Source organism: Schistocerca cancellata, chromosome 8 (assembly GCF_023864275.1).
Source record: "Schistocerca cancellata isolate TAMUIC-IGC-003103 chromosome 8, iqSchCanc2.1, whole genome shotgun sequence".
Classification (NCBI taxonomy): domain Eukaryota; kingdom Metazoa; phylum Arthropoda; class Insecta; order Orthoptera; family Acrididae; genus Schistocerca; species Schistocerca cancellata.
Genome location: NC_064633.1, coordinates 392,434,726 through 392,459,725, shown reverse-complemented (window position 1 = coordinate 392,459,725; position 25,000 = coordinate 392,434,726).

Here is a 25,000-nt window from a genome sequence, read left to right as displayed (position 1 = left end):
TCCCCGGCTGCACAATACGGCGTGCTGCCATTGTGCCGGGATTACAGATAGCGCAGCCGCTTGAGCCAGTGTTCCGCAATAACAGCAGCTCGCAGAGTGTGTGGCTGCCTTTCATATTCCCGTTGGCATTGTGGCGGCGGCGGCGGCGGCGGCGGCGGCTGCTGCCGCGCTAACCTCGGGCCACCGCGCAGCCCCGGGAGTGTGGAGTGTGTCTTACACGCGCCAAATGCATCATTGTCTCGCCACAGAGGCAGCCCGTATTTTTAACTCAGTAGGACCTACAACCGACGTTCGTTTCTGTGATGCTGGTGAGCTTAGTGATAAAAAAAAGGTTCATGCTCATCGATAGATAAAAGTCACACAGAAAACATTATCTACTATCGACACCTTTGTAGAATTTACTACACCTGGTAGCTTAGCGGCACCGTTATGCTCGATATACTTCGATTGAGAACTCTTAATAGAGCTGTCCATCTGGCAGCCATATTGGACGTTAAGGAAAGAGTGTTAAATATCTGTGGAGTCTGAGTAATGTGGACCATTCCAAATGATGGAACCGCTGTGGTGGCGTTGGTGGTAACCCTTCCAGTTAGTGTAAAGTATCAGGCATGTAATTTGTTATTTCCGCCGTCCAACGATTGCATAAACTGTCCACCAATGCAGACAGAACACGTGATTAATTTGATATTAGTCCAATGCTGATGAGCCTTTTTTTAGTTTTTAAGCTTCCTGTTACAGCTAATTATGTATCGATGGGTTTATTATATTATGTAGCTTGGGGAGGTAGTTGAACTAATCTATTAAGGAGGAAAGTTAGCCTTTGGTACTGGCTTTGGAGACAATATGAAGTAAACGTACTGAGTACACCAACTGCAGAAAAGTAATTGAAGTATGAATATAAGGTCAAACAGCCAACCGATTGCACATAAACTTTAGGTACATTGACCTACCAGGTGTGTCTTCATCAGGATGAACAGTTGCTAAATCCTGTAAAATAATACACAGAAAATGAGGTACGACAAAAGCAGATTAACCAATGTGACAATTTTCATGACGCACAAAAGTTACTTACGTAAAATTACATTGCTAAAAAGCAATTGGCAGAATTTTGAATAGCTATGCTCAAGTCAAAAGTAAAATACAACGTTGTAGGTTTTGCCACGTGTACCCAGCTGGGGACAACATCAGACTTATCGGTGCAGTGACTTGTATTGCTGCCACGAAAACAATTAGAATTACGCCGCCTATCAGGCGCGGTCAGTAACATCTGTCCATTTGAAACATTATAAAAAAATAATTGAAAAAAAAACGACAGTTAATTTTAAAAAACAAACTATAAGGAGATTTGAACGTCTTTTTGAAATTACACAGTAGTCAAGCAGATTGTATATAATAGAGCCATCTGTTGCGCTTTACAGAAATTAATATTACGAAAGGGACAGTTTGATATAGAACAAATCTTACAAACAGCTGTACAATCAAAATAAATGGCTCTGAGCACTATGGAACTTAACATCTGTGGTCATCAGTCCTCTAGAACTTAGAACTACTAAAACCTAACTAACCTAAGGACATCACACACATCCATGCCCGAGGCAGGATTCGAACCTGCGACCGTAGCAGTCGCGCGGTTCCGGACTGAGCGCCTAGAACCGCTAGACCACCGCGGCCGGCAGCTGTACAATCCAGAAAGTATTTGCTTGAATATAACTTTAGCAGCACATATCTATGAGATTAGAAGAAAAGAATGTTTCGAAACCATAAGGACGACTAACATAGTAAAAAATAGAGGAATCATAATTCTCCGAGCAGTGGATTGAATCCACTGAAATAATTTTTATTACGCAGTTGTAGCTGTTCATTGAGGATGAGGCCTTCGTTCTTAGAAATATGCTTGAAAATCTCTAGCTCTTTGAGTACATCGAGCCTATGACATTCCCTTTCTCTATGTAAAATGGAAATTTCTTCAGCGCGTTTCGTTTTGTGTCCGGAAATTAGCAGATGATCAGCAAATTGGAACTGTTTACATTAATGCCTCTTCTTCCCATTAAATGTTCTTTGTACATGACACCAAAAGACCTTCCAGTTTGTAGGATGAAGACTTTCACGACTGGATGACATAGCTGCTGGTAAAATTTCGGGATGTGAGGTCGTGGTCCAAGAAACTCATCCGTTTCTGACGTTTGGTCGACGATTCGGGAAGACTCAACGAAAGAGCGCCTCTGGAGATGTCCAGCGCAGTCCTGGACGAAACGTCAGGAACGGAAGAGTTTCTTGGACCACGACCTCACATCGCGAAAGGTTTACCATCACCTTTCAGTTTGTCCTATATAATAAACGGGAAACGTATCACAAGTGATTTTATTCACTCTTGAATTCTGTATCGGTGCAACAATGGACTTGAGATTGTGGATGATATTTTTTTTGTAAGTTAGTGTTCATGGAAAAGGCAACTTTGAATCCAAATTTTTTAATCAGAAGACGACGAATTTTACACGCAACAAGGCCTACAAATGGAATCGAGAAAATAGTTTTATACTCGTCATTGTCAGGAAAGCACTGCTGCATAAAGTGGTCACTCTAGCGTTCGTTTTAACTTTGAAGATCTGGTCAGCTAACGAGGAATCATAGCCGTTATTAACTGCAATAGTTTTTATTATGTTCATCTCTTCATTACGCCTGTGTCAAAAGTACCGAGACTGCACGATGAATGGATGAATGAAAAAATTCTTTCTTATGGGAATGAGGTTGCACTAATCTGTATTAATGGCTTTTCTAAAAATACTGAAAGAATATCTGTCGTTGTCAATAGCAATACTGAGATCCAAGTACGTAATTTGGATGATGGTCGTTATTTTCTAACTCACAAGTGACGCAAATTTTTCATGAAGACTATTAAAAATTTCAAACAAATGCTGAATTCCTTCCATGCAACCACTGTATATGATCAAAATATCATCAACGTATCAAGCGGAAGACAAAATACCAAGATCAGCAGCTGAAAAATTATTGAAGAATTTCTCTTTCACCGAATTAGTTAAAATATCGGCTAAGTGCCTGCCAGTGGGTTACCCAATGCCAAGCCATTAGGCTGATGGTATAATTTGCCATTGAAAACAAAATAGTATACAGGTTTCTAATATCTAATGAAAACAATTTAGTATCCTAGTCGCACTGCAGATCTTTGATTTTTCTGACTCGATTTTGACTATTGACGACAGGATAAATATTTAGAAAAAACGAAGGACTTTTTTATGTTATTGTGAAGGAACCTTGCTAACTCACGATGTGCATTGTTCATAGTGTTTACAATCAGATGCATCGGATGGGAACTTTGCTGTACTTTAAATTGGGAACGCAATTTGGGGGCCTGTGGATTCATATTAATGAGCTGTTTGTTATGAGATGGTTAACAGCTAGCCTAATTTCTTTTTTTATCGTGGCAGTCAGATCCACATGTAGCTTCGAAACACTATTCTATGTATTATTTTGTACGATTTGGCAACTGTTCATTGTGATGAAGACACCCCTAGCAGGATATATGAGAGATGCGACAATAAAGTAATAAAGCAATCAGACTGATTTTCTTTGCAAGATTTGGCAACCCTACAGGATTGCATAGGCACAATATCTTTTACCTTGGTCTATAAGCTGCTTGTGGTCCAAGCGGAACATCAATGCAACTGCTCAGTCGTGAGTTGTGCTGTAATAAGTTAACAGTGTTTGTGTCTCTTGTCACGGAAATGGAACCACATAATATTCCGCAACGGTATGCCATTTCTTTTTGCGTTAAATTGGGTGAAAACGCGACGACAACTTATGGTAAGCTTCAGAACGCCTTTGGAGAGGAGGTTATGTCAAGAGCTCAAGTTTTTCGTTGGCATAAAATGCTTAGTGAAGGCAGACGAATGTTGAAGATGAAGACCTCAGTGGATGACTATCAACCTCACGGACGGATGTCAACTTGACCAGGTTTGTGAACTCGTACGATCTGATCGAAGATTATCCGTGAAAATGTCTGCCGAAAAACTGAACATCGATCGAAAAACGGTTCATCTAATAATAACTGAAGATCTTGGTATGAGAAAGATTTGTGAAAAAATGGTCAGCAAAAATCTCGCACCACAACACCGAGAAACACGGAAAAATGTGCCAGCCGATCTGTTATTACAAACGGAAATCAGTCCAGAATTCTTGAGCCGTGTTATCACTGGTGATGAAAGTTGGTTTTTACAGTACGATCCAGAGACAAAACGCCAAAGTTCTCAATGGTGCTCAAAGTGATCACCCAGACCAAAGAAAGCTCGCATGTCAAAGTCAAAAGTGAAATGCTTGCTTGTGTGCTTCTTTGATTCCAAGGGAATTGTTCATAAAGAGTGGGTACCTCCTGGACAAACAGTTAACCAATATTACTTCAAAGATATTTTAGAAAGACTTCTTAAAAGAGTTCTTCATGTCCGTGCCAACATTGCAGATAATTGGATTCTGCATCACGATAATGTGACATCCCATACTGCTCTGTCAGTACAGCAATTTTTAACCTCAAAACAAATATCAGTACTACCACAGCCACCTTATTTACCAGATATCGCTCCATTCGACTTTTTCCTGTTTCCAAGAGTCAAAACGGCGGTCAAGGAACACCATTTTTAAACAACACAAGATGCCTAAAAAGCTGTGACGAGTGTCTTGGAGGATATTACAGAACATGAGTTCCAGAAATGTTACCATCAATGGCAGAAGCGTTGGAAAATGTGTGTGCAATGAGAAGGGAACTACTTTGAAGAAGACAACACTAAACTTGACTAAAACAGTAAGCAACATTTATTTTTCACGTCAGTCTCATTACTTTATTGTCGCACCTCGTATATATATATACGTGCGCGCGCGCGCGCGTGTGTGTGTGTGTGTGTTAACAATACCTTCAAAAAGCTGTTGAGCGATTTTTTTCAAATTATTTTCATGGCACTCTAAGCAATAAAAAATGTCTGGACTGACATATATGTGTCTTAAGGGTATATACATGTAATAAGGGGAAGCTGTCTGTTAAAACGGAGTGGGAGGAGAAAAAAGTTGTCCTGTGAAAATGTACCACTGCGTTTCCCTTATAGCAGTCACTTTTAACTACAGTAGTGTGGAATTTGAACAATTACACAAATATATATAGTGTATGTCTGTCTGAATGTCAATTAGAACAATGTGTGCAAATTTGAAGTACATTAGTCAGCTCAGTCGGCAGCTTTAACATTAAATAATGACGTGTCTTTACACAGTATAAGTATATATACAACTATGTATATTAAGAAACTACACTCCTGGAAATGGAAAAAAGAACACATTGACACCGGTGTGTCAGACCCACCATACTTGCTCCGGACACTGCGAGAGGGCTGTACAAGCAATGATCACACGCACGGCACAGCGGACACACCAGGAACTGCGGTGTTGGCCGTCGAATGGCGCTAGCTGCGCAGCATTTGTGCACCGCCGCCGTCAGTGTCAGCCAGTTTGCCGTGGCATACGGAGCTCCATCGCAGTCTTTAACACTGGTAGCATGCCACGACAGCGTGGACGTGAACCGTACGTGCAGTTGACGGACTTTGAGCGAGGGCGTATAGTGGGCATGCGGGAGGCCGGGTGGACGTACCGCCGAATTGCTCAACACGTGGGGCGTAAGGTCTCCACAGTACATCGATGTTGTCGCCAGTGGTCGGCGGAAGGTGCACGTGCCCGTCGACCTGGGACCGGACCGCAGCGACGCACGGATGCACGCCAAGACCGTAGGATCCTACGCAGTGCCGAAGGGGACCGCACCGCCACTTCCCAGCAAAATAGGGACACTGTTGCTCCTGGGGTATCGGCGAGGACCATTCGCAACCGTCTCCATGAAGCTGGGCTACGGTCCCGCACACCGTTAGGCCGTCTTCCGCTCACGCCCCAACATCGTGCAGCCCGCCTCCAGTGGTGTCGCGACAGGCGTGAATGGAGGGACGAATGGAGACGTGTCGTCGTCAGTGATGAGCGTCGCTTCTGCCTTGGTGCCAATGATGGTCGTATGCGTGTTTGGCGCCGTGCAGGTGAGCGCCACAATCAGGACTGCATACGACCGAGGCACACAGGGCCAACACCCGGCATCATGGTGTGGGGAGCGATCTCCTACACTGGCCGTACACCACTGGTGATCGTCGAGGGGACACTGAATAGTGCACGGTTCATCCAAACCATCATCGAACCCATCGTTCTACCATTCCTAGACCGGCAAGGGAACTTGCTGTTCCAACAGGACAACGCACGTCCGCATGTATCCCGTGCCACCCAACGTGCTCTAGAAGGTGTAAGTCAACTACCCTGGCCAGGAAGATCTCCGGATCTGTCCCCCATTGAGCATGTTTGGGACTGGATGAAGCGTCGTCTCACGCGGTCAGCACGTCCAGCACGAACGCTGGTCCAACTGAGGCGCCAGGTGGAAATGGCATGGCAAGCCGTTCCACAGGACTACATTCAGCATCTCTACGATCGTCTCCATGGGAGAATAGCAGCCTGCATTGCTGCGAAAGGTGGATATACACTGTACTAGTGCCGACATTGTGCATGCTCTGTTGCCTGTGTCTATGTGCCTGTGGTTCTGTCAGTGTGATCCTGTGATGTATCTGACCCCAGGAATGTGTCAATAAAGTTTCCCCTTCCTGGGACAATGAATTCACGGTGTTCTTATTTCAATTTCCAGGAGTGTATATACCGTATATACAGTTGAACCTTTATTAGAGAATCATGTAAAAATTTCTAATAAATCAAATTTTTCGAAAGTTCTGCAACTAACATTTCCATGTTATCTAATCTATATATATTACATATGTAAAAGATACATAGCCAATGTCGTTCCAATTGTTTATTAGTGTAGAGAGTGAAAATTAATAATATAGTGGTAAAGAATTTTTCGCAAAAGTGTTTCTTTTTGAAACATTAGTATACATTTATTTACATATCACATACGTTAAAAATACATAATCTGTGTATGTAATAATGTTTATTAGATCATCATATGAGAATCAGAAGTAAATTGTAAAGCAATTTGTAGGAGTGTTCCTAACAAATTTTCCTATTTATATAGCATATGCATTCACTTACATACCATATATACTCGTATTAAAAAATGTTGCCTTTGTTGGTCCGAACATTCATTAGAAAATCATGTAAAAAAGTGAAGTAAATCAGTCAAGAACTTTTCGTGATTTTTCGTAACAACGTTACCTCTTTATATAATATATACATATACGTGTATTTAAAAAATTTGTGGCTTATGTTGTTCCAAACGTTTAATGGTGAATCATGTAAGAAGTTGAAGAAAGCCAGTCAATAACGTTTCGCGATTTTTCTAAAAAAGTTATCTCTTTATATATTAACCAATATAAATTTATATACCATATATATTAATAAAGAGGCATTCTATGTTCATCCAAACGTTTATCAGAAAGTCGTATGAAAAGTTGAAGTAAATCAGTTCAGAAGTTTTCGAAATATTATTAACGATTTATCTTCATCTAAATGGAGAGTGAGTGAGAGAGAGAGAGAGAGAGAGAGAGAGAGAGAGAGAGAGAGAGAGTCAATGACTGAGTGTTTAAAATCCGAAGTAAATCTGTGAAGAACTTTTCGAGATTTTTGGTAACGTTTCGCCTCTATACAGAACATAGATACTTATATATCATACATGGTTCAACGTGTAGCCTATGTCCGTCCGAATGTTTAATAGAGCATCATGTAAAAATTCTAAGTAAATCTGTCAAGAACTTTCCGAGGTTTTTGGTGACAACGTTAAACAACGACTTGTCTGAAAAACAATGAGGTTTATGTACGTCCGAAAGTTTATTGGAGTATCATGTGAATTTGAAGTCAATCGGTCGAGATTTCTTGCTAATAACCCTTCCCCCTTATGTAGGACACATAGATTTATGTACCGTATATATTTATGAAATATGTTGCCTGGGTCTGTCCAAATATTTAAGTACTGCTTGAGAATTTCAAGTAAACTGTCTAGAACATTTCGAGGTTTTTCGGAAACAACGTTAAACTACAATTTGTCTTTATATAGTAGTAGAGATAAGCTTCTCAGACACATCGTTGTTTACTTTAGTACCACGCAAGAAGAACGCATTCAGATGAGCATGCCCCAGCGGGAGGATTTTCATAGTGTGTTTCCCTTCAAAGCGTTAATTTAATCGCGAGACGCGAACATCGCGAACAGGAAATTGCTCTTTTGATCGGTACGCTGTGAGGCTAGCGCGGCTTGTGGCAAGCGTCAGGGGAAGAGGAGCCGGGAAAGGGCGCCTTGTTAAAATTCGAGACGGGAACTTGCTCGGAATTGATTTGTAAGTAATCTGTCGGCAGACGGCCTTTGCTTACCTTTGCGAGCAGATGAGGTCTCACTCAGTGAGTTGACTGTTCTGGGCACCGTACAGACTTGAGCGAACAACAGCCAAAGCTATGCCACACACCTCTTCATAACTCTCTCCCCTTAATTTGTATAACTTCTTCCTCTGAAAATCAAGCCGGACTTTAAACTGTCTCCTTGTTAGTACAAAACGAAAACCAGCCCTCACTAAAAGATCACTAACAGATCTGTCATTGCACATATTTGAGTGTTTCTGCATGATCGCATTTAGATTTAGTTTTCGACTAATAGATGTATTCGCCGCAAATTTGTGGTATAATTCATGGTAGGGCATTCTGTATATCTAGGCTTAATCCCCTAACAACCTTACGGTGTCTGGCAGACAATAATACTACATGGGACTAAAGGTTATTGGTAATCCTCTTATACGGGGACCATTTCATGACACTAATGTAACGTGTCCTAGGAGAAATGGTCAATATACAGAGAGATGAGAGTGAAGATCATTCGAAGCAGAAAACCCCAGTAAATACGAGATCTAAAATACATGTCATACGAGCTATGAGCGCTTCTTCATCTACGATGCTGTGAAACAGTTCTCTTCCACTGGAAGGTCTTTCCTTTCCACATTTTGAGAGATAGTAGTATAGACCACAAGAAAAAAATTGTCCAGTAAACATATACTTTAAAGTGCATACCTTAAGAACTGTGAGTACTTGTTCGAGACTGTGAAGCACATTTCTTCTGATGCACTATTAAGGTATACATTTTACAGCCCATGTTTACTAGACTTTCCTGCTTCGAATGGCGTTTCCTGTCATATTCCTGAATAAGGACCACTCCTCCTGGGTGACCTTGAATGGGAGAAATCAAATTATTGCCATGCTGGTTCAGGACGTACGCTATGGAATTAACAGAAATTCTCTCCATGATCGATCTCGCTCGTAGCATTTGCTCACTAGTTTGACATGCACCTCAGAGACAAATATGTCTGTGAGCATCTCAAGAAGAAACGTGCTGTTTGTCTTCGGATCCTTATCACTACTCCAAACTGTTAAGAGGCACGTGCTGTCGAGCAGTACTAAAGAATCGGTCGGAGGAGGGTTTTGTAATCCAGTTATTTTGCGGATCATTTAAATTTCCTTCTTTTTCTTTCAGCAAATCACAGTCCGTTACCTTCTTTTCCTACAAATAGACTTATCAAAAAAAAATTTTGCAACATTTCGGTTCCGAGAGTTCCAGAACCTGTGCAGAAAATTGGAATAGGTATCAACATAAACTTTATTTCCGCTCTTTCTATTGCTCACGAAAACCACACAATGCATGTTGTACCACCATACAGGGAGAACTTCAGAATTGGTGGTCCAGATTGCTGTACACATCGATACCTTCTTGCATTGACGCATGCCTGAATTCGTCGTGGCATACTATCCACAAGTTCATCAAGGGCCTGTTGGTCCACTCCTCAACGGCGATTCGGCGTAGAGCCCTCAGAGTGGTTGGTGGGTCACGTCTACATCTACATCTACGTGATTACTCTTCTACACTCCTGGAAATTGAAATAAGAACACCGTGAATTCATTGTCCCAGGAAGGGGAAACTTTATTGACACATTCCTGGGGTCAGATACATCACAGGATCACACTGACAGAACCACAGGCACATAGACACAGGCAACAGAGCATGCACAATGTCGGCACTAGTACAGTGTATATCCACCTTTCGCAGCAATGCAGGCTGCTATTCTCCCATGGAGACGATCGTAGAGATGCTGGATGTAGTCCTGTGGAACGGCTTGCCATGCCATTTCCACCTGGCGCCTCAGTTGGACCAGCGTTCGTGCTGGACGTGCAGACCGCGTGAGACGACGCTTCATCCAGTCCCAAACATGCTCAATGGGGGACAGATCCGGAGATCTTGCTGGCCAGGGTAGTTGACTTACACCTTCTAGAGCACGTTGGGTGGCACGGGATACATGCGGACTTGCATTGAATTCACGGTGTTCTTATTTCAATTGCCAGGAGTGTATATGGACCGCTATTCTGCTGAGCTCGTGATAGTGGGAATTGTGTTAGGTGATCTATTACAGAATAATGGTTTACTTATTTCCTGCACACACGGTCTGCAGTCTTCCGACTAGTCTGATCGGTCCACCACGATATGTCTGCTAACCCGCTTCCAGCATGAAGAGTAACGCACTCAACGTCCTCACTTACTTGTTCATTTCCCAGCCAAGGATGCTGTATGATTACCTCTCTGTCTCTCTCTCTCTCTCTCTCTCACTCTCTATCTATCTATCTATCTATCTGTCTGTCTGTCTGTCTGTCTATCTATCTATCTATTCTCTCGCCCTCGATTCTTTCTCTTCCCACTAACTCTCCTCGCTCTCCCCACCCCGTCTCTATCTACAGGAAAACTGACTGCAAAGGCGCCAACTTAGATAGAATTCTACTGTTAAAGTGGTTAGATGGAAAGCTCATCCTGAAGGCGTGTACGTGAGCGATTCCTTCCAACTGCTGACGGGAAACTTCAAATCAGACGAGACAAGAAGAATATTAATCATTGTTTTAGAATTACTGAGGTCATTGGAGAAGTGGCAAGCAGACGATTATTCATGTTGGTGTGCAGAATCTGTGAGACTGGAGACATAAAGTACAACACTGGAAAGAGTATCATCCGTACAGTCCCGATGCAGTAAAGACTGTCGTACAATCTTAAGCGAATTTTAAACATTTCACGAAGAAGCGAATATCCGATGACGTTTCGGTCATCCTGAGATTTCATGGCTCACTTCAGGGTGACTTGCAGGTGTCCAATCGAAATACTGTGGCGTGTAGTAAAAAACGATCGGCTTCTATGATCACGTGGTATCCTTTGTGCAACAGCCCATGTCCTCAAGTTGCTGACAAAAATAATAATGGAAAAAATAGAGGATGTGTTGGATAACAATCGAAAAACATTTTCATGTGAAAACAAGGAGGAAACTTTTCCATTCCCTCTTCAGCTAATGTGTCGGTAGCACCAGTGCATGAGGCAAGGCAGTCTGCTCAAGGGGATGCGGTCTGAAAGCCTGGAAAGATCGGACACCGCCGCAGACCACGTGGCAACGGACCGTGATAAATTAAGCGGCGCAAACAACCGGGCCGAATTGCGCTGAGCTCCTCGGGAGTCCGTTCCGTATCGGAAAAGCCATTTTCTCTCGGCGCCGCTACTGGCCACCGGCACCAGGTCGCCCTAAGGCATTCTAACCCCCCCTCCCCCCTCTGCTTTCTCCGTGTGCATCGGCGCAGATTACCCGCTCCAAGCCAATAGTTGTCGCCGAATAGCTACTTACCTTGATCCACTGTAAACGCTCACAAAACTTCCTTCACTTTGTTACTGCCTTTTAACGCATTGGCTCCTTTTGTTCGATAAAAGTTCACGGACGTAAGGAAGGTAAAAGAGTCTCCACCCACTTATTACGCTCTCACAATAAATGAATAATAGACAATAATGAAGTACTTTCTCCATACAGACTGAAATACTGCTAATTAACTGAAACTCAAATTAAAAGACAAAAGTTGTTAGTAGTGGAACGAACTATGCTTCAGGGGATTTTGTTATTGCAAGTTGCGTACATCAGGGCCCAGTATGCATTTGGGGGAACACCTACTGTTCTCCTTTGACTGACAGGTCATTAACCTATTTTTCTCCTTTGACTGACATATCCTTAACCTGTTGTTCTCCCAAGAGGATCCTTTATTTTGGTTGACAGGTCCTTAACCTATTGTTCCCCGCCCCATCCCCCCCCCCAATCCTCAGGAATCTTCACCCCTTGCCACTACAGACACATTCCGCTGTCAGTTATTGGAATACACCCTCTTACCCTTATCAATTTGATTGACTACTTAATTAAATTGATCAATTAATTAACCTCTCCCCCCTGGTAAACCCCCTAACCTGTCACCCTCCCTACCGGAAAATGGCAGGGAAAAGGCAATGTATAGAATATTGTTTAGTTATCTATGGCAATGTATGAATATACTTTATGTATTTAGTTAAAGAATTTGTCCAGAAATCGATTGCTTTGTATGGAATATTGGTTAAACAATTTAGACAATGTGTGGAATATTGTTTATTTTAACAATTTAGGGGATTCAAGGCAGTGTATGGAATATAGTTTATTTATTTAAAGAATTTTTCAGGAAATCGATCACCACACCCACAACCAGTTCCCCGCCCCCCTCACGCTACTCCCTTCTCCTCCTTCCCTCACCGTCCTGGAAATTGGCGGCTCTGCAGTGGAGAGGAAGGATCTCACGAAGGGAAATTCAAGGGTACATTGTTTCTTTACAAAAAGAATCAATTTGTGGGGCTTGGATTTCACTTCCTCATATTTCTCTGCTGTTTGGAAAGATACAGGTCTCGTGAGAAGTGATTACATCGGTAGCATTTCTTTTTTTATTCCGATGGCGCAAGGAATACCGTCATGAAACAGACCACACATAATTACAAACAGTTAGAATACTTTCGATCGCGAAGCACGCGCCACCCACCGTCCCCTGTCCACTGGACTGCACAGGACGCTACCCCACATGCTTCCACGGGTCAGGATGCACCGGCGGCCCCTGCGAAGTGACGACGCGGCCGTCAGCTGCCGAACCACGCACAGGTGTCAGTTCGGGTCCCTTTGATACATGACACCCGAGAAGCACCTGTAGAAATACGTGTTCACCTAGGCACCGTTGCTGGCGCGATGACGCAGAGATGTAGGTCCAGCACTACAGAAATCTGTTCCAATGCTTCCCAGAATAGCTGAGATTTCATTGTTCATAGCGATCCTAACGGGACATACGAACTGCGTCTACCATGCACGTGTGTTTACTTACTTAGTGCAAAGAAATGTTAGCACAGTGACTCACCATCCAAAAAATTCTCAATGTTGTATTGACATCACTTGGTTATGCGTATAAGAACCGAGACGACCTCTTGGAAATTGTAAAGTGCTGCAGAAATAGTTAACGATCGCTTTTGTAAGAGCTTTCGTGATGTCTCAGCTTGCCTGCACAGAAATTCTTGTGGTAACAGGATCTCATTAGGAAAATAGCCCGAATAATACCGAATGCATTCTTCCTGATGATCCTTATGGGGGACAGCCCGTCCCTTACTAAATTTACCCGTCAAACTACTGCTGCTGCCAGTCGGGGAGCGCACTGCGCCTTTTTTTTCCTCTGCAGACGATACTTTCAAGGGTAAAAAATCTATTTTGTACAGATCTCCATATTGCACTGACAATTAAACCCTGCAAAAAGTGGTCTACAGATCGTCAAATTCATACCATGCACTCACTGCGCAGCAGTGCAGCACCAACAGAGGAGACTGCCGCCGTAACACAGCCCACGACTGCAGCCACAGAAGCGTGTGTCAGCCAGAGGGAGGCAGGATGGTCGTGGTTTAGCGCCCACGCCAGGACTTAAGTGGTAGGGGTTCAAACGCTGTCAATACTCCCAGCGCAAACTCTCGTTGTATTGAATCTTCTCAAATTTACACATAGTATACAAGCGACACACGCGGTCCCGAAGGCAACTGGGTATTAGTTTACTTATTCACCCATCCAAGGGGAGCCGCGAGCCAAATCGTCATAAGCTGGAAGCTTTCTCACACTCTGTGAACTGGTAAGCAAAGGATGGGCAAGCCCCATCTCGGAACAAAGGTGTCAGCTGAGATGCTGTTTCCAGCCTCGACCTGCTTCCTCGCTGCTACACTTTCTACAACCATCTCCTGACTCACAAGAATAATGGGAACCAGGCACATATTTATCATTGTAACTACAATGAAATGGGATTGCCGCCTAAGGCTGACACCGTGCATTATACTGTATGTCTCCTCTCGACGGCTGTGGTTCTGGAACGAATCTTAGTACCTACAGCGCACATAATTTTCCATGTTAAAAAAAGAAAAAATTTTCATTCCCCTTATGGCTATCGATAGGCTGAATCTACACATTCCTCACTATAGGACACGCAGTCATTTTCTCTGGACATGACGAAACATAAGCCACAGTATCTTTACGCTCCAACACATACCGCATTTCACACAAACAGTGAAGTTATACAACCTCACATTCCCACCAGCTACATGTCGTGATTATCCTCAGTCCTAGGAAAGTATCTGACGTTTCGGTTTTTCCGTCACCGCTTCCGGAAGGTGCTGCATCCTGCCAAGACTCTCTCAAACAAGTGTTATGAAGCACAGGCGTCCGGCACTATGTGATAATCAACAACGCCCCTAGGGTCGAAAGGGTTGGAAAGATATCGCCGATACGGGTTGGTGTTCTATAATCAACATCATTGTCAATAATGTGACAAGGAAAACACGAGGATACGCTTACGGGATGCCAATGAGGAGACGTTTTTTACAGCCGTATTACCCATCCTGTTGGTACACTAAACAGGTTCAGTTGAGCTCTTGCATTGTTATTTTGTGCACCCGTTTACGAAATGAATCTTCCACTCCTTACGTTCGGATATATCCTGAATGCGTTTAAATAAAAATTCACAACATGTAATGTATCCTTCCCTTACGACTAGACATACGTAAATTTCTTTTTTACGTGATTAGTAGTTTGATTACGTCCCACAAACGTCTGGTGATATGCCGGAACATAAGTCACAAGCCCTTAACGTTCAAACAGGAGCATAACATTTCTATCAATTATGGGTGTATAAAAATTATGAAACGTCTACACTTGCACCAACTGGGTGTCGTTTTCGCTATGTAGAAAAGCCTCTCGCCATCACATACTTGTCGATGAATGAAGGATGTAATTACAATTTTAAAAAGGGCCAAGAGTCCTTTTTTTTTATCGATTTCAGCATTTACACGAAACATTTTGGTATTTTCGATACTTGTAAATCCAGCCAACACACAGTGGCGTCTTTTAAACATTCAGGCCGCCAAGTCGGAATTTGGGTCAGTGCGTTCCAAACAAGGCTTCCACCACCCATATCACACAATTTTCCCGTGACTAAGAAATCATTGAGAGTGCAAAATATACTAGAGTACGTTGATTCGGAGTTAATTTTCACGAGTGGGACAGGTAGGTGGAGAAACCGCAAAACTGTTGTAGTCTAAGCACATCTTTAAGTTCATGTTGCCGAGCACCGTACCTGCTGACCACTTTGGAGCAGGAGGAGGATCACCGCGAGACGGATGTGTTGTTTCATCTCATGAAATTGAGAGTGTTACGAAGAACAAAAGAGCTTGCTAGTGTGTGATAAAAGGTTTTGTATGTTACCCGTGCGAGAAACGGTGACTTAGTGATACAGCCCTGTTTAAATCCTATAACGAGGGTTTTTTTTGTGGTTTTAGGGCGCACAACTTCAATGGTCATTAGCGCCCTGACTACTCTAAGAATGCACCGCGAGGCACAAGTTGACAACAACAACTAAAAGGGAAAACACGATAAAAGACAGACTGACAGGCATAGGATTAAAAAACAGCATGATCAAATGTCCTTAGAGAGGTTTGTCAAATTGATAAAACGAAGAACACGAGCAGCTGCTCGTGGGTCATCCGCTAAAATTGCATCGAAAGTACTTGGCAGGTTAAGATCTAGGCGCAGTGTGTTAAAATCTGGACAGGACATTAAAATGTGTCGAACCGTCAGCAAGTGCCCACATGGGCAGAACGGCGCCGGCGCAGCCGTCAGCAGATGGCGATGGCTGAACCGGCAGTGTCCAATTCTTAACCGGGCCAAAACTACCTCCTCCCGCCGAGAAGGGCGTGAGGAGGACGTCCAAGCCACGGGAAGAGGTTTTAAGGCCCGAAGCTTGTTGTCTGTAAGTGCAGCCCAATCGGCATGCCACAGCGATAAAATGCGCCGACAAATGACCCTGCTAAAATCGGACGAAGGGACACAACAAGAAGCTGTCCGAGGCTGGAGGACCGCAGCCTTGGCCGCGGCATCTGCAGCTTCGTTCCCAGGGATACCGACATGGCCAGGAACCCACATAAAGCTAACCGGAGAACCGACGTCCACCAGCTGCTGAAGAGAGCGTTGGATCCGGTGTACGAAAGGGTGAACCGGGTACGGATCACTGAGGCTCTGGATGGCGCTCAGGGAATCGGAGCAGATGACATAAGCAGAATGTCGGTGGCGGCAGATGTAAAGAACAGCCTGGTAGAGGGCAAAGAGCTCAGCTGTGAAGACCGAACAATGGCCATGGAGCCGGTATTTGAAACTTTGTGCCCCGACAATAAAGGAACACCCGACCCCGTCATTGGTCTTAGAGCCATCTGTATAAATGAAAGTCATGTTGATGAACTTCGAACGAAGTTCCAAAAAACGGGAGTGGTAGACCGAACCGGGGGTAACCTCTTTTGGGAACGAGCTGAGGTCAAGGTGAACGCGGACCTGAGCCTGGAGCCAAGGTGGCGTGTGGCTCTCGCCCACTCGAAAGGTTGCAGGGAGTGAAAAATTAAGGTGTTGAAGGAGGCGACGAAAGCGAACTCCAGGGGGTAGCAGGGCAGAGACATACAACTCGTATTTACGGTCAAGAGAGTCGTCAAAAAAGGAACGATAAGACGGATGGTCGGGCATTGACAGTAGCCGACAGGCATACCGACAAAGCAGTATATCGCGCCGGTAGGTGAGTGGCAATTCGCCAGCGTCAGCATGAAGACTCTCTACGGGACTAGTATAAAATGCTCCGATCGCAAGGCGTAAACCCCGATGTTGTATGGAGTTGAGGCGGCGTAAGATGGATGGCCGTGCAGAGGAGTATACGAAGCTCCCGTAATCCAGCTTGGAGCGGACGATCGACCGATATAGACGAAGTAGGACGGTTCGATCCGCTCCCCACGACATACCACTGAGAACACGGAGGACATTTAAAGAACGGGTACAACGGGCGGCCAAATATGGCACATGTGGAGACCAGCTAAGTTTCCTGTCAAATGTAAGGCCTAAAAATTTGGTTGTCTCCACGATTGGGAGAGCAACGGGACCGAGTCGTAAGGACGGTGGGAGAAACTCTTTGTAGCGCCAGAAGTTCATACAGACCGTCTTCTCGGCAGAAAAACGGAAGCCATTGGCGACACTCCAGGAGTAAAGACGGTCAAGAGAACGCTGAAGACAGCGCTCCAGGACACGTGTACACTGCGCGCTGCAATAGATGGTAAAATCGTCCACGAAAAGGGAGCCCGATACATCAGCTGGGAGGCAATCCATTATTGGATTGATCGCGATGGCGAAGAGAGCGACGCTCAAAACTGAGCCCTGTGGCACCCCATTCTCCTAGCGAAAGGTGTCGGACAGGACAGAACCCACACGTACCCTGAACTGTCGATCCATTAAAAAGGAACGAATAAAAAGAGGGAGGCGACCGCGAAGGCCCCATGTATGCATGGTGCGGAGAATGCCCGCCCTCCAACAGGTGTCGTAAGCCTTCTCCAAATCAAAGAACACAGCCGCGGTCGGGCGCTTCCGCAAGAAGTTATTCATAATGAAGGTCGACAAGGTAACCAGATGGTCAACAGCAGAGCGGCGCCTACGAAATCCACATTGTACATTGGTAAGTAGGCGTCGAGACTCGAGCAGCCAAACCAACCGAGAGTTAACCATTCGCTCCATCACTTTACAGACACAGCTGGTAAGCGAGATAGGTCGATAACTGGAAGGCAAGTGCTTGTCCTTCCCCGGCTTAGGAATCGGGACAACAATAGACTCGCGCCAGCATGCGGGAACATGTCCCTCAATCCAGATGCGATTGTATGTACGAAGAAGAAAACCTTTACCCGCAGGAGAAAGGTTCTTCAGCATCTGAATATGAATAGAATCAGGCCCTGGAGCGGAGGACCGTGATCGGCCAAGTGCGTTTTCGAGTTCCCGCATGGTGAATGGGGCATTATAACTTTCACAATTCGAGGAGCGGAAGTTAGGTGGCCTAGCCTCCTCTGCCTGTTTGCGGGGGAGGAAGGCAGGGTGGTAATGAGCGGAGCTCGAAACCTCTGCGAAAAAGCGGCCGAAGGCATTGGAGACAGCCTCAGGGGCCACAAGGACGTCATTCGCGACCTTCAAACCAGAAACTGGTGAGTGGACCTTAGTGCCAGATAGCCGGCGCAGGCTACCCCAGACAACAGAAGAAGGAGTAAAACTGTTAAAGGTGCTTGTGAAAGCAGCCCAGCTGGCTTTCTTGCTTTCTTTGATAATACGACGACACTGAGCACGTAATCGTTTATAATTGATACAATTCGCCACTGTATGGTGGCGTTTAAATGTGCGTAAAGCACGTCGACGAGCACGTAAAGCGTCTCTACATGCTGCGGTCCACCAGGGGACCGGTACGCGACGTGGAGAAGAAGTAGGGTGAGGGATGGAATATTCAGCAGCAGCGAGAATGACTTCCGGGAGGTGTGCGACCTGACGATCGCAGCTTGTGAAGGTTTGATCCTGAAAGATCGCCCTGGAAGAGAAGAGCCCCCAGTCTGCCTTGGAGATGGTCCAACAAGAGGAGCACGGAGAGGGGGTATGCTGCAGGAGATGGATAACACACGGGAAGTGGTCGCTCGAATATGTATCAGAAAGTGCATACCACTCAAACCGGCGTGCAAGTTGGGGAGTACATATAGAGAGGTCTAAATGGGAATAGGTGTGAGATGTGTCCGAAAGAAAAGTAGGGGCGCCAGTATTGAGGCAGACAAGATTGAGCTGGTTGAAAAGGTCTGCTAACAAGGAGCCCCTCGGGCAGGATGCTGGAGAGCCCCAAAGGGGATGGTGGGCATTGAAGTCTCCAGTTAACAAAAATGGTGCCGGTAGCTGAGCAATAAGTTGCATCATGTCTGCCCTGGTAACGGCAGATGACGATGGAGTGTAAACGGTACAAAAGGAAAACGTAAAAGTGGGGAGAGTAATGCGGATGGCAACTGCCTGCTGGCAACGTGATGGGATCGTAGTAAATATCATCCCGGACCAGCAACATAACCCCTCCATGAGCTGGAATACCTACCACAGGGGTTAGGTCAAAACGCACAGAGGTGTAGTGTGCCAAGGCAATTTGATCGCATGGGCGTAGCTTCGTTTCCTGGAGGGCTACGACGAGCGGACGGTGCAAGCGGAGCAGCAACTTCAAGTCCTCTCGGTTGAAGCGAATGCTGCGAATATTCCAGTGAATAAGTGCCATCGTAAGAAAAGGAGGGTAAAAGAAGGGGTCACCTCGAAGGCCGCTGAGGGCCTGGCTTCGAGCGAGCACTGCCGCCGCTATCAGTAGGCGGACAGTCATCGTCCATTGGGTCTATAGGTTCATCGGCCATCTCGGGAGGATGGCCGGGAGGGGGAGCTTCCTCCGCCGGTGAACGGCCAGATGTACGGCTACCAGCGGTGCGGCCAGGCGAAACGGATGACGGCCTGGGGCGGCAACCGCTGGGTGGCGCAGGAGAAGAAATGCGCCGTGGCGGAGAAGGAGAACTGTGCTTCCTATGAGCCTTTTTGGAAGGACGTTTGGTGGAAGTACCGGTCGAATGCTGGGAGGTCGAGGTACGTAGGAAGTCTGCACGGGATGGTTCCTTCTTGAAGGCCCGTGCATCTGACTTCGGGGTCTTCGTCTTAGCAGAAGCTGATGAAGGGGCTGGTGTCTGTGGGGTGATGGGAGGAAGAGGAGACGTCGACCGCGCGATCTTAGCACTGGCCGAACGGACGACCGTAGTGCTGAAGGTCAGATCGCATGGCTGGGTTGCTACCTCCCTGGTAGTCCGAGGAGACGCGAGGACAGTACTGTATTTCCCCGCTGGGAGCAGCGTGGGCTTCCTACTAGCCAATAGCTTGCGAGCAGCCGAGGTGGACACTTTCTCTTTAACCCGAATTTCTTGGATACAGCGTTCTTCCTTATAGACAGGACAGTCGCGGGAGGATGCGGCATTGTCACCCTGACATTTCACACAACGAGGAGACGGAGGTGGACAGTCACCCTCATGGGCATCCCTGCCACAAGTGACACATTTAGCCGCATTGGAACAAGACTGTCGAGTGTGATTGAAACGCTGACACTGGTAGCAGCGCGTAGGTGTCGGGACATAGGGGCGAACAGAAATAACCTCGTAGCCCGCCTTGATGCGCGATGGCAGCTTAACACTATCGAAGGTCAAGAAAAGTGTCCGGGTCGGTACAAGGTCATTGTTGACCTTTTTCATGACCCTATGGACAGCCGTCACGCCCTGCTCAGCGAGGAAAGATTGAAGCTCCTCGTCAGTCAATCCGTCGAGGGAGCTAGTATAGACTACACCACGAGACGAATTCAAAGTTCGGTGGGCCTCCACCCGGACAGGGAACGTGTACAGGAGTGTGGCCCGAAGCAGTTTTTGTGCCTGAAAGGCACTCTCAGTTTCTAGTAATAAGGTACCGTTACGCAACCTGGTACAAGATTTGACAGATCCGGCTATGGCATCTACGCCCTTCTGGATAACGAAAGGGTTGACAGAGGAAAAATCCTTTCCGTCCTCAGATCGAGAAACGACGAGGAACTGTGGGGCAGGCGGTAGTACTTTTGTCACTGGTGGCTGGTCACGTTTCCGTTTTTGGGCAGAAGTCGAGAGAGATGGAGTAGAATCCATTGTGGAGGAATCCCCCATGATTGCCAGCGTCTCCGATGGCGCGCTCCTTCCTTGTGGGGACAATCTCAGAGGGCACTCCCGCCTTAGGTGAATGTTTACACCTCAGGTCACACCTCCTGAGAAACAGACGGAGGGACCAATCGGCATGGTCAGAAGGTATCAGCTCAGGCAATCACCCCTCCCTGGGCCTGGCCTTTACCAGGGGGTACGCGTGTGCCTTACATGTCTACCCAGGGCGGGGAATTACGCGTTACCCCGTCACCGGCTACGCGTGCGAACGCGTGGGTCGGCCTTCAGGCACGCACAGGGAGAAAGGAAGAAGAGGAAAAAGAAGAGAGAGAGGGAGAAAGAGGACAGACTGTCTCAAACGCCGAGGCGGAGACCAGAGAAGGCAAGGAGAAGAAGGCAATGAGAAGGCAAGGAGAAGTCAAGGGAAAGAGTAAGGAAGACAGTGAGGTGGAGAAGAGCAAAGAAAGGAACCAACAAAAGGAAGGAAGAAACGAGAAGTGAAAAACCAAAAAGACCACAATTATAGGTCGTGGAACCGTCCGTCTCCGGACGCAGGCGCTAACTAACCCCGTGAGGGGGATGGACTCCATTTAGTCGCCTCTTACGACAGGCAGGAATACCTCGGGCCTATTCTAATCCCTGGACCCGCAGGGGGGGCTATAACGAGGGTGCGGGAGCTGAAGTTTCACAAACGACTGTCGTGTTATGTTGAAACCTCCTACAGGCCTGAATGCAAAGAATGTTGTATTACAAGCGTCCAATAGACTTTTGTTTGCCTCTTTCAGAGCACTAGCTTTATGTAACTGAATAATCACTATGAAACCATCGTCATTCAGATATTCAACTTCAAGTTCAAATGGTTCAAATGGCTCTGAGGACTACGGGACTTAACATCTTAGGTCATCAGTCTCCTAGAGCTTAGAACTACTTAAACCTAACTAACCTAAGGACATCACCCACATCAATGCCTGAGGCAGGATTCGAACCTGCGACCGTAGCAGTCGCGCGGTTCCGGACTGAAGCGCCTAGAACCGCTCGGCCACCACGGCCGACCAACTTCAAGTGTGTGCTAGATGTCTGTGAATAAGGTAATGTACTGAGGAGCGATAGTGAGTGTAGTGTGCAAAGTATGGTATTCTTTAGTTATCGCTATTAAAGGGTGATAGTGACTGCGCGACTACAACAGAGCTGTAACCACACATTAGAAAAACTATTCCATAGCTCTTACGCCCTTAATATATTACGACAATGAACCTTGACAACTAAGGATTGAAGGGAAAAAAGAATGTTACTGCTTACAGCGTATTTGAGCTGTTGAATTCAATAAATGTGTGTAATGTGGTCTTGGATATTTATATGAAACTGATAAACAGTCGTCGCTAGGAGAACGCATTTCATTACTACATGTTCCCTACCCAACTTGTATTTTATTTGCCACATGACGTATTCTCAAAGTATGAGCCACGCTTTAAGCACTATGACTCGAATCCGTGATGCCACACTGATGAGCCGCCATCAGCGTCCCTTATATCACTTTAGTTTATGTTTTACAGTAACGTGGTTCTCTGTTTTTTGAGTCGTGTAGCAATTAATTTATGAATAACGTGTTCTGCTGCTTCAAGTAAACTCAAAGTGCGTAAGAGGAGGTTTTCTTTCGAAGAAAAAACATTCACACGAATGTTTCTTCATAAAACGAGGTAAGCGTGATTATGAAGCAGAATACGGATGGGAGAATATAATATACTAAGGATCATTTAGCCGACGTATAGCACAAATGAAACATTCACTCTGAAAGCACTTAAAGAATTGGACATTTACTTTGTTTCGAATTCATTCAAACAGGGGCAATTAGTAACAGCTGCGAAATTAGCAATGTGCTGTCATGCCGTTAAATATCACCATGTCCATGCAATCAGTGAACTATACTTCCACGCTAAGTTCCAAAGTGTTTTATATTCCCGAAGCCGCAAAAAGAGTGACGTTAGACGTAACAAAATTGACAGCAATTGCGAAATAACTCTTAGCGCCCGTGATCAAAAAACAGCATTTCTTCCAATGTTTTTAAGCTTAAGAGAAGTAGCCCGTTTTCCCCCGATTTTCAGTTTGAGAGAAATGTTCCGGTTTGCCAGCCAGAAGTTGTGGCAGCTGTGATAAACTTTTTCATTTCTTTTATGGTTTCGTCTTCTTTATAGGCAAAGAGAAAAGATGAAGCGGTAGCCCATCACAGAGCCTATGCCTACCGTCATGTATTTTTGAATTTCAGTTGTTAAAAAAGAGAGGAGATTGTCTTGTACCAGTAGGAGGAAGGAAGGTTTCGCACTCAGCTAGTGAACGAGTGAGAAGCACGCCATTTTAAGCGAGTAATTATAGACCGCCATTTTGGGGTCGCTATGAATAAGTGAGGAGTATGTACTTCATATGTGCACCGTTTAGAAAATGCAGTATTGTTTTATTAACAGAAAGGTCGTGTGAGTTGTTATTTCAAATTGTACGATAATTACAAGAACTGAAGCCCACCTGTGTACTTTGGAAAATACGAAGATCCGATAAGCTTAATGGGAACACGGTCAAGACTTTACAGGTGAACACGGCGACCAAACGTAGCATTATTAAGAATGGTAAGCACAAATCTACAGCGGAGAAAGAAACTACTTCACCCTGCAAAATAATATGAACTATTACGAACTTACTTCCAGGCATAGCTCAGCTTATTGTGCTTGTCATTCATGCCGAAAAATTAATCTCATTAATTCAATACATTTTAAAAAGCCACGCATTTCAACATTTTATTATCATCTATTCCATATAATAGTTTGGACAAGAAGAGAATAGAACCTTTCGAAATGTGGTGCTACAGAAGAATGCTGAAGATTAGATGGGTAGATCATATAACTAATGTCGAGGGACATGAAAGGGAAGCAGTGGTTGGGAAGGGAGTGAGACAGGATTGTAGCCTCTCCCCGATGTTATTCAATCTGTATATTGAGCAAGCAGTGAAGGAAACAAAAGAAAAATTCGGAGTAGATATTAAAATCCATGGAGAAGAAATAAAAAGTTTGAGGTTCGCCGATGACATTGTCATTCTGTCAGAGACAGCAAAGGACTTGGAAGAGCAGTTGAACGGAATGGATAGTGTCTTGAAAGGAGGATATAAGACGAAAAACAACAATAGCAAATCGAGGATAATGAAATGTAGTCGAATTAAGTCGGATGATGCTGAGGGAATTAGATTAGGAAATGCGATACTTACAGTAGTAAAAGAGTTTTGCTATTTGGGGTGCAAAATAACTGATGATGGTCGAAGTAGAGAGGATATAAAATGTAGACTGGCAATGGCAAGGGAAGCGTTTCTGAAGAAGAGAAATTTGTTAACATCGAGTATAGATTTAAGTGTCAGGAAGTCGTTTCTGAAAATATTTGTATGGAGTGTAGCCATGTATGGAAGTGAAACGTGGACGATAAATAGTTTGGACAAGAAGAGAATAGAAGCTTTCGAAATGTGGTGCTACAGAAGAATGCTGAAGATTAGATGGGTAGATCATATACCTAATGAGGAGGTGTTCAATAGAATTGGAGAGAAGAGAAATTTGTGGCACAACTTGACTAGAAGAAGGGATCGGTTGGTAGGACATGTTCTGAGGCATCAAGGAATCACCAGTTTGGTATTGGAGGCCAATGTGGAGGGTAAAAATCGTAGAGGGAGACCAAGAGATGAATACACTAAACAGATACAGAAGGATGTAGGTTGCAGTAAGTACTGGGAGATGAAGAAGCTTGTACAGGATAGAGTAGCATGGAGAGCTGCATCAAACCAGTCTCAGGACTGAAGACCACAACAACAACAACAACATTCCATTATTTTATTGTATTATACTGCTCTAGATACACAGGATTCTGAACGTAAAGTTATGGCCAAATCTTACGTTAGAATAGCAAAAATCCCACAACCAGCTGGAAACAGGCAGTGCTCGCAGACCGGCTCAGACTTGTCCAGAGTGGTCAGGCTGGCGCACA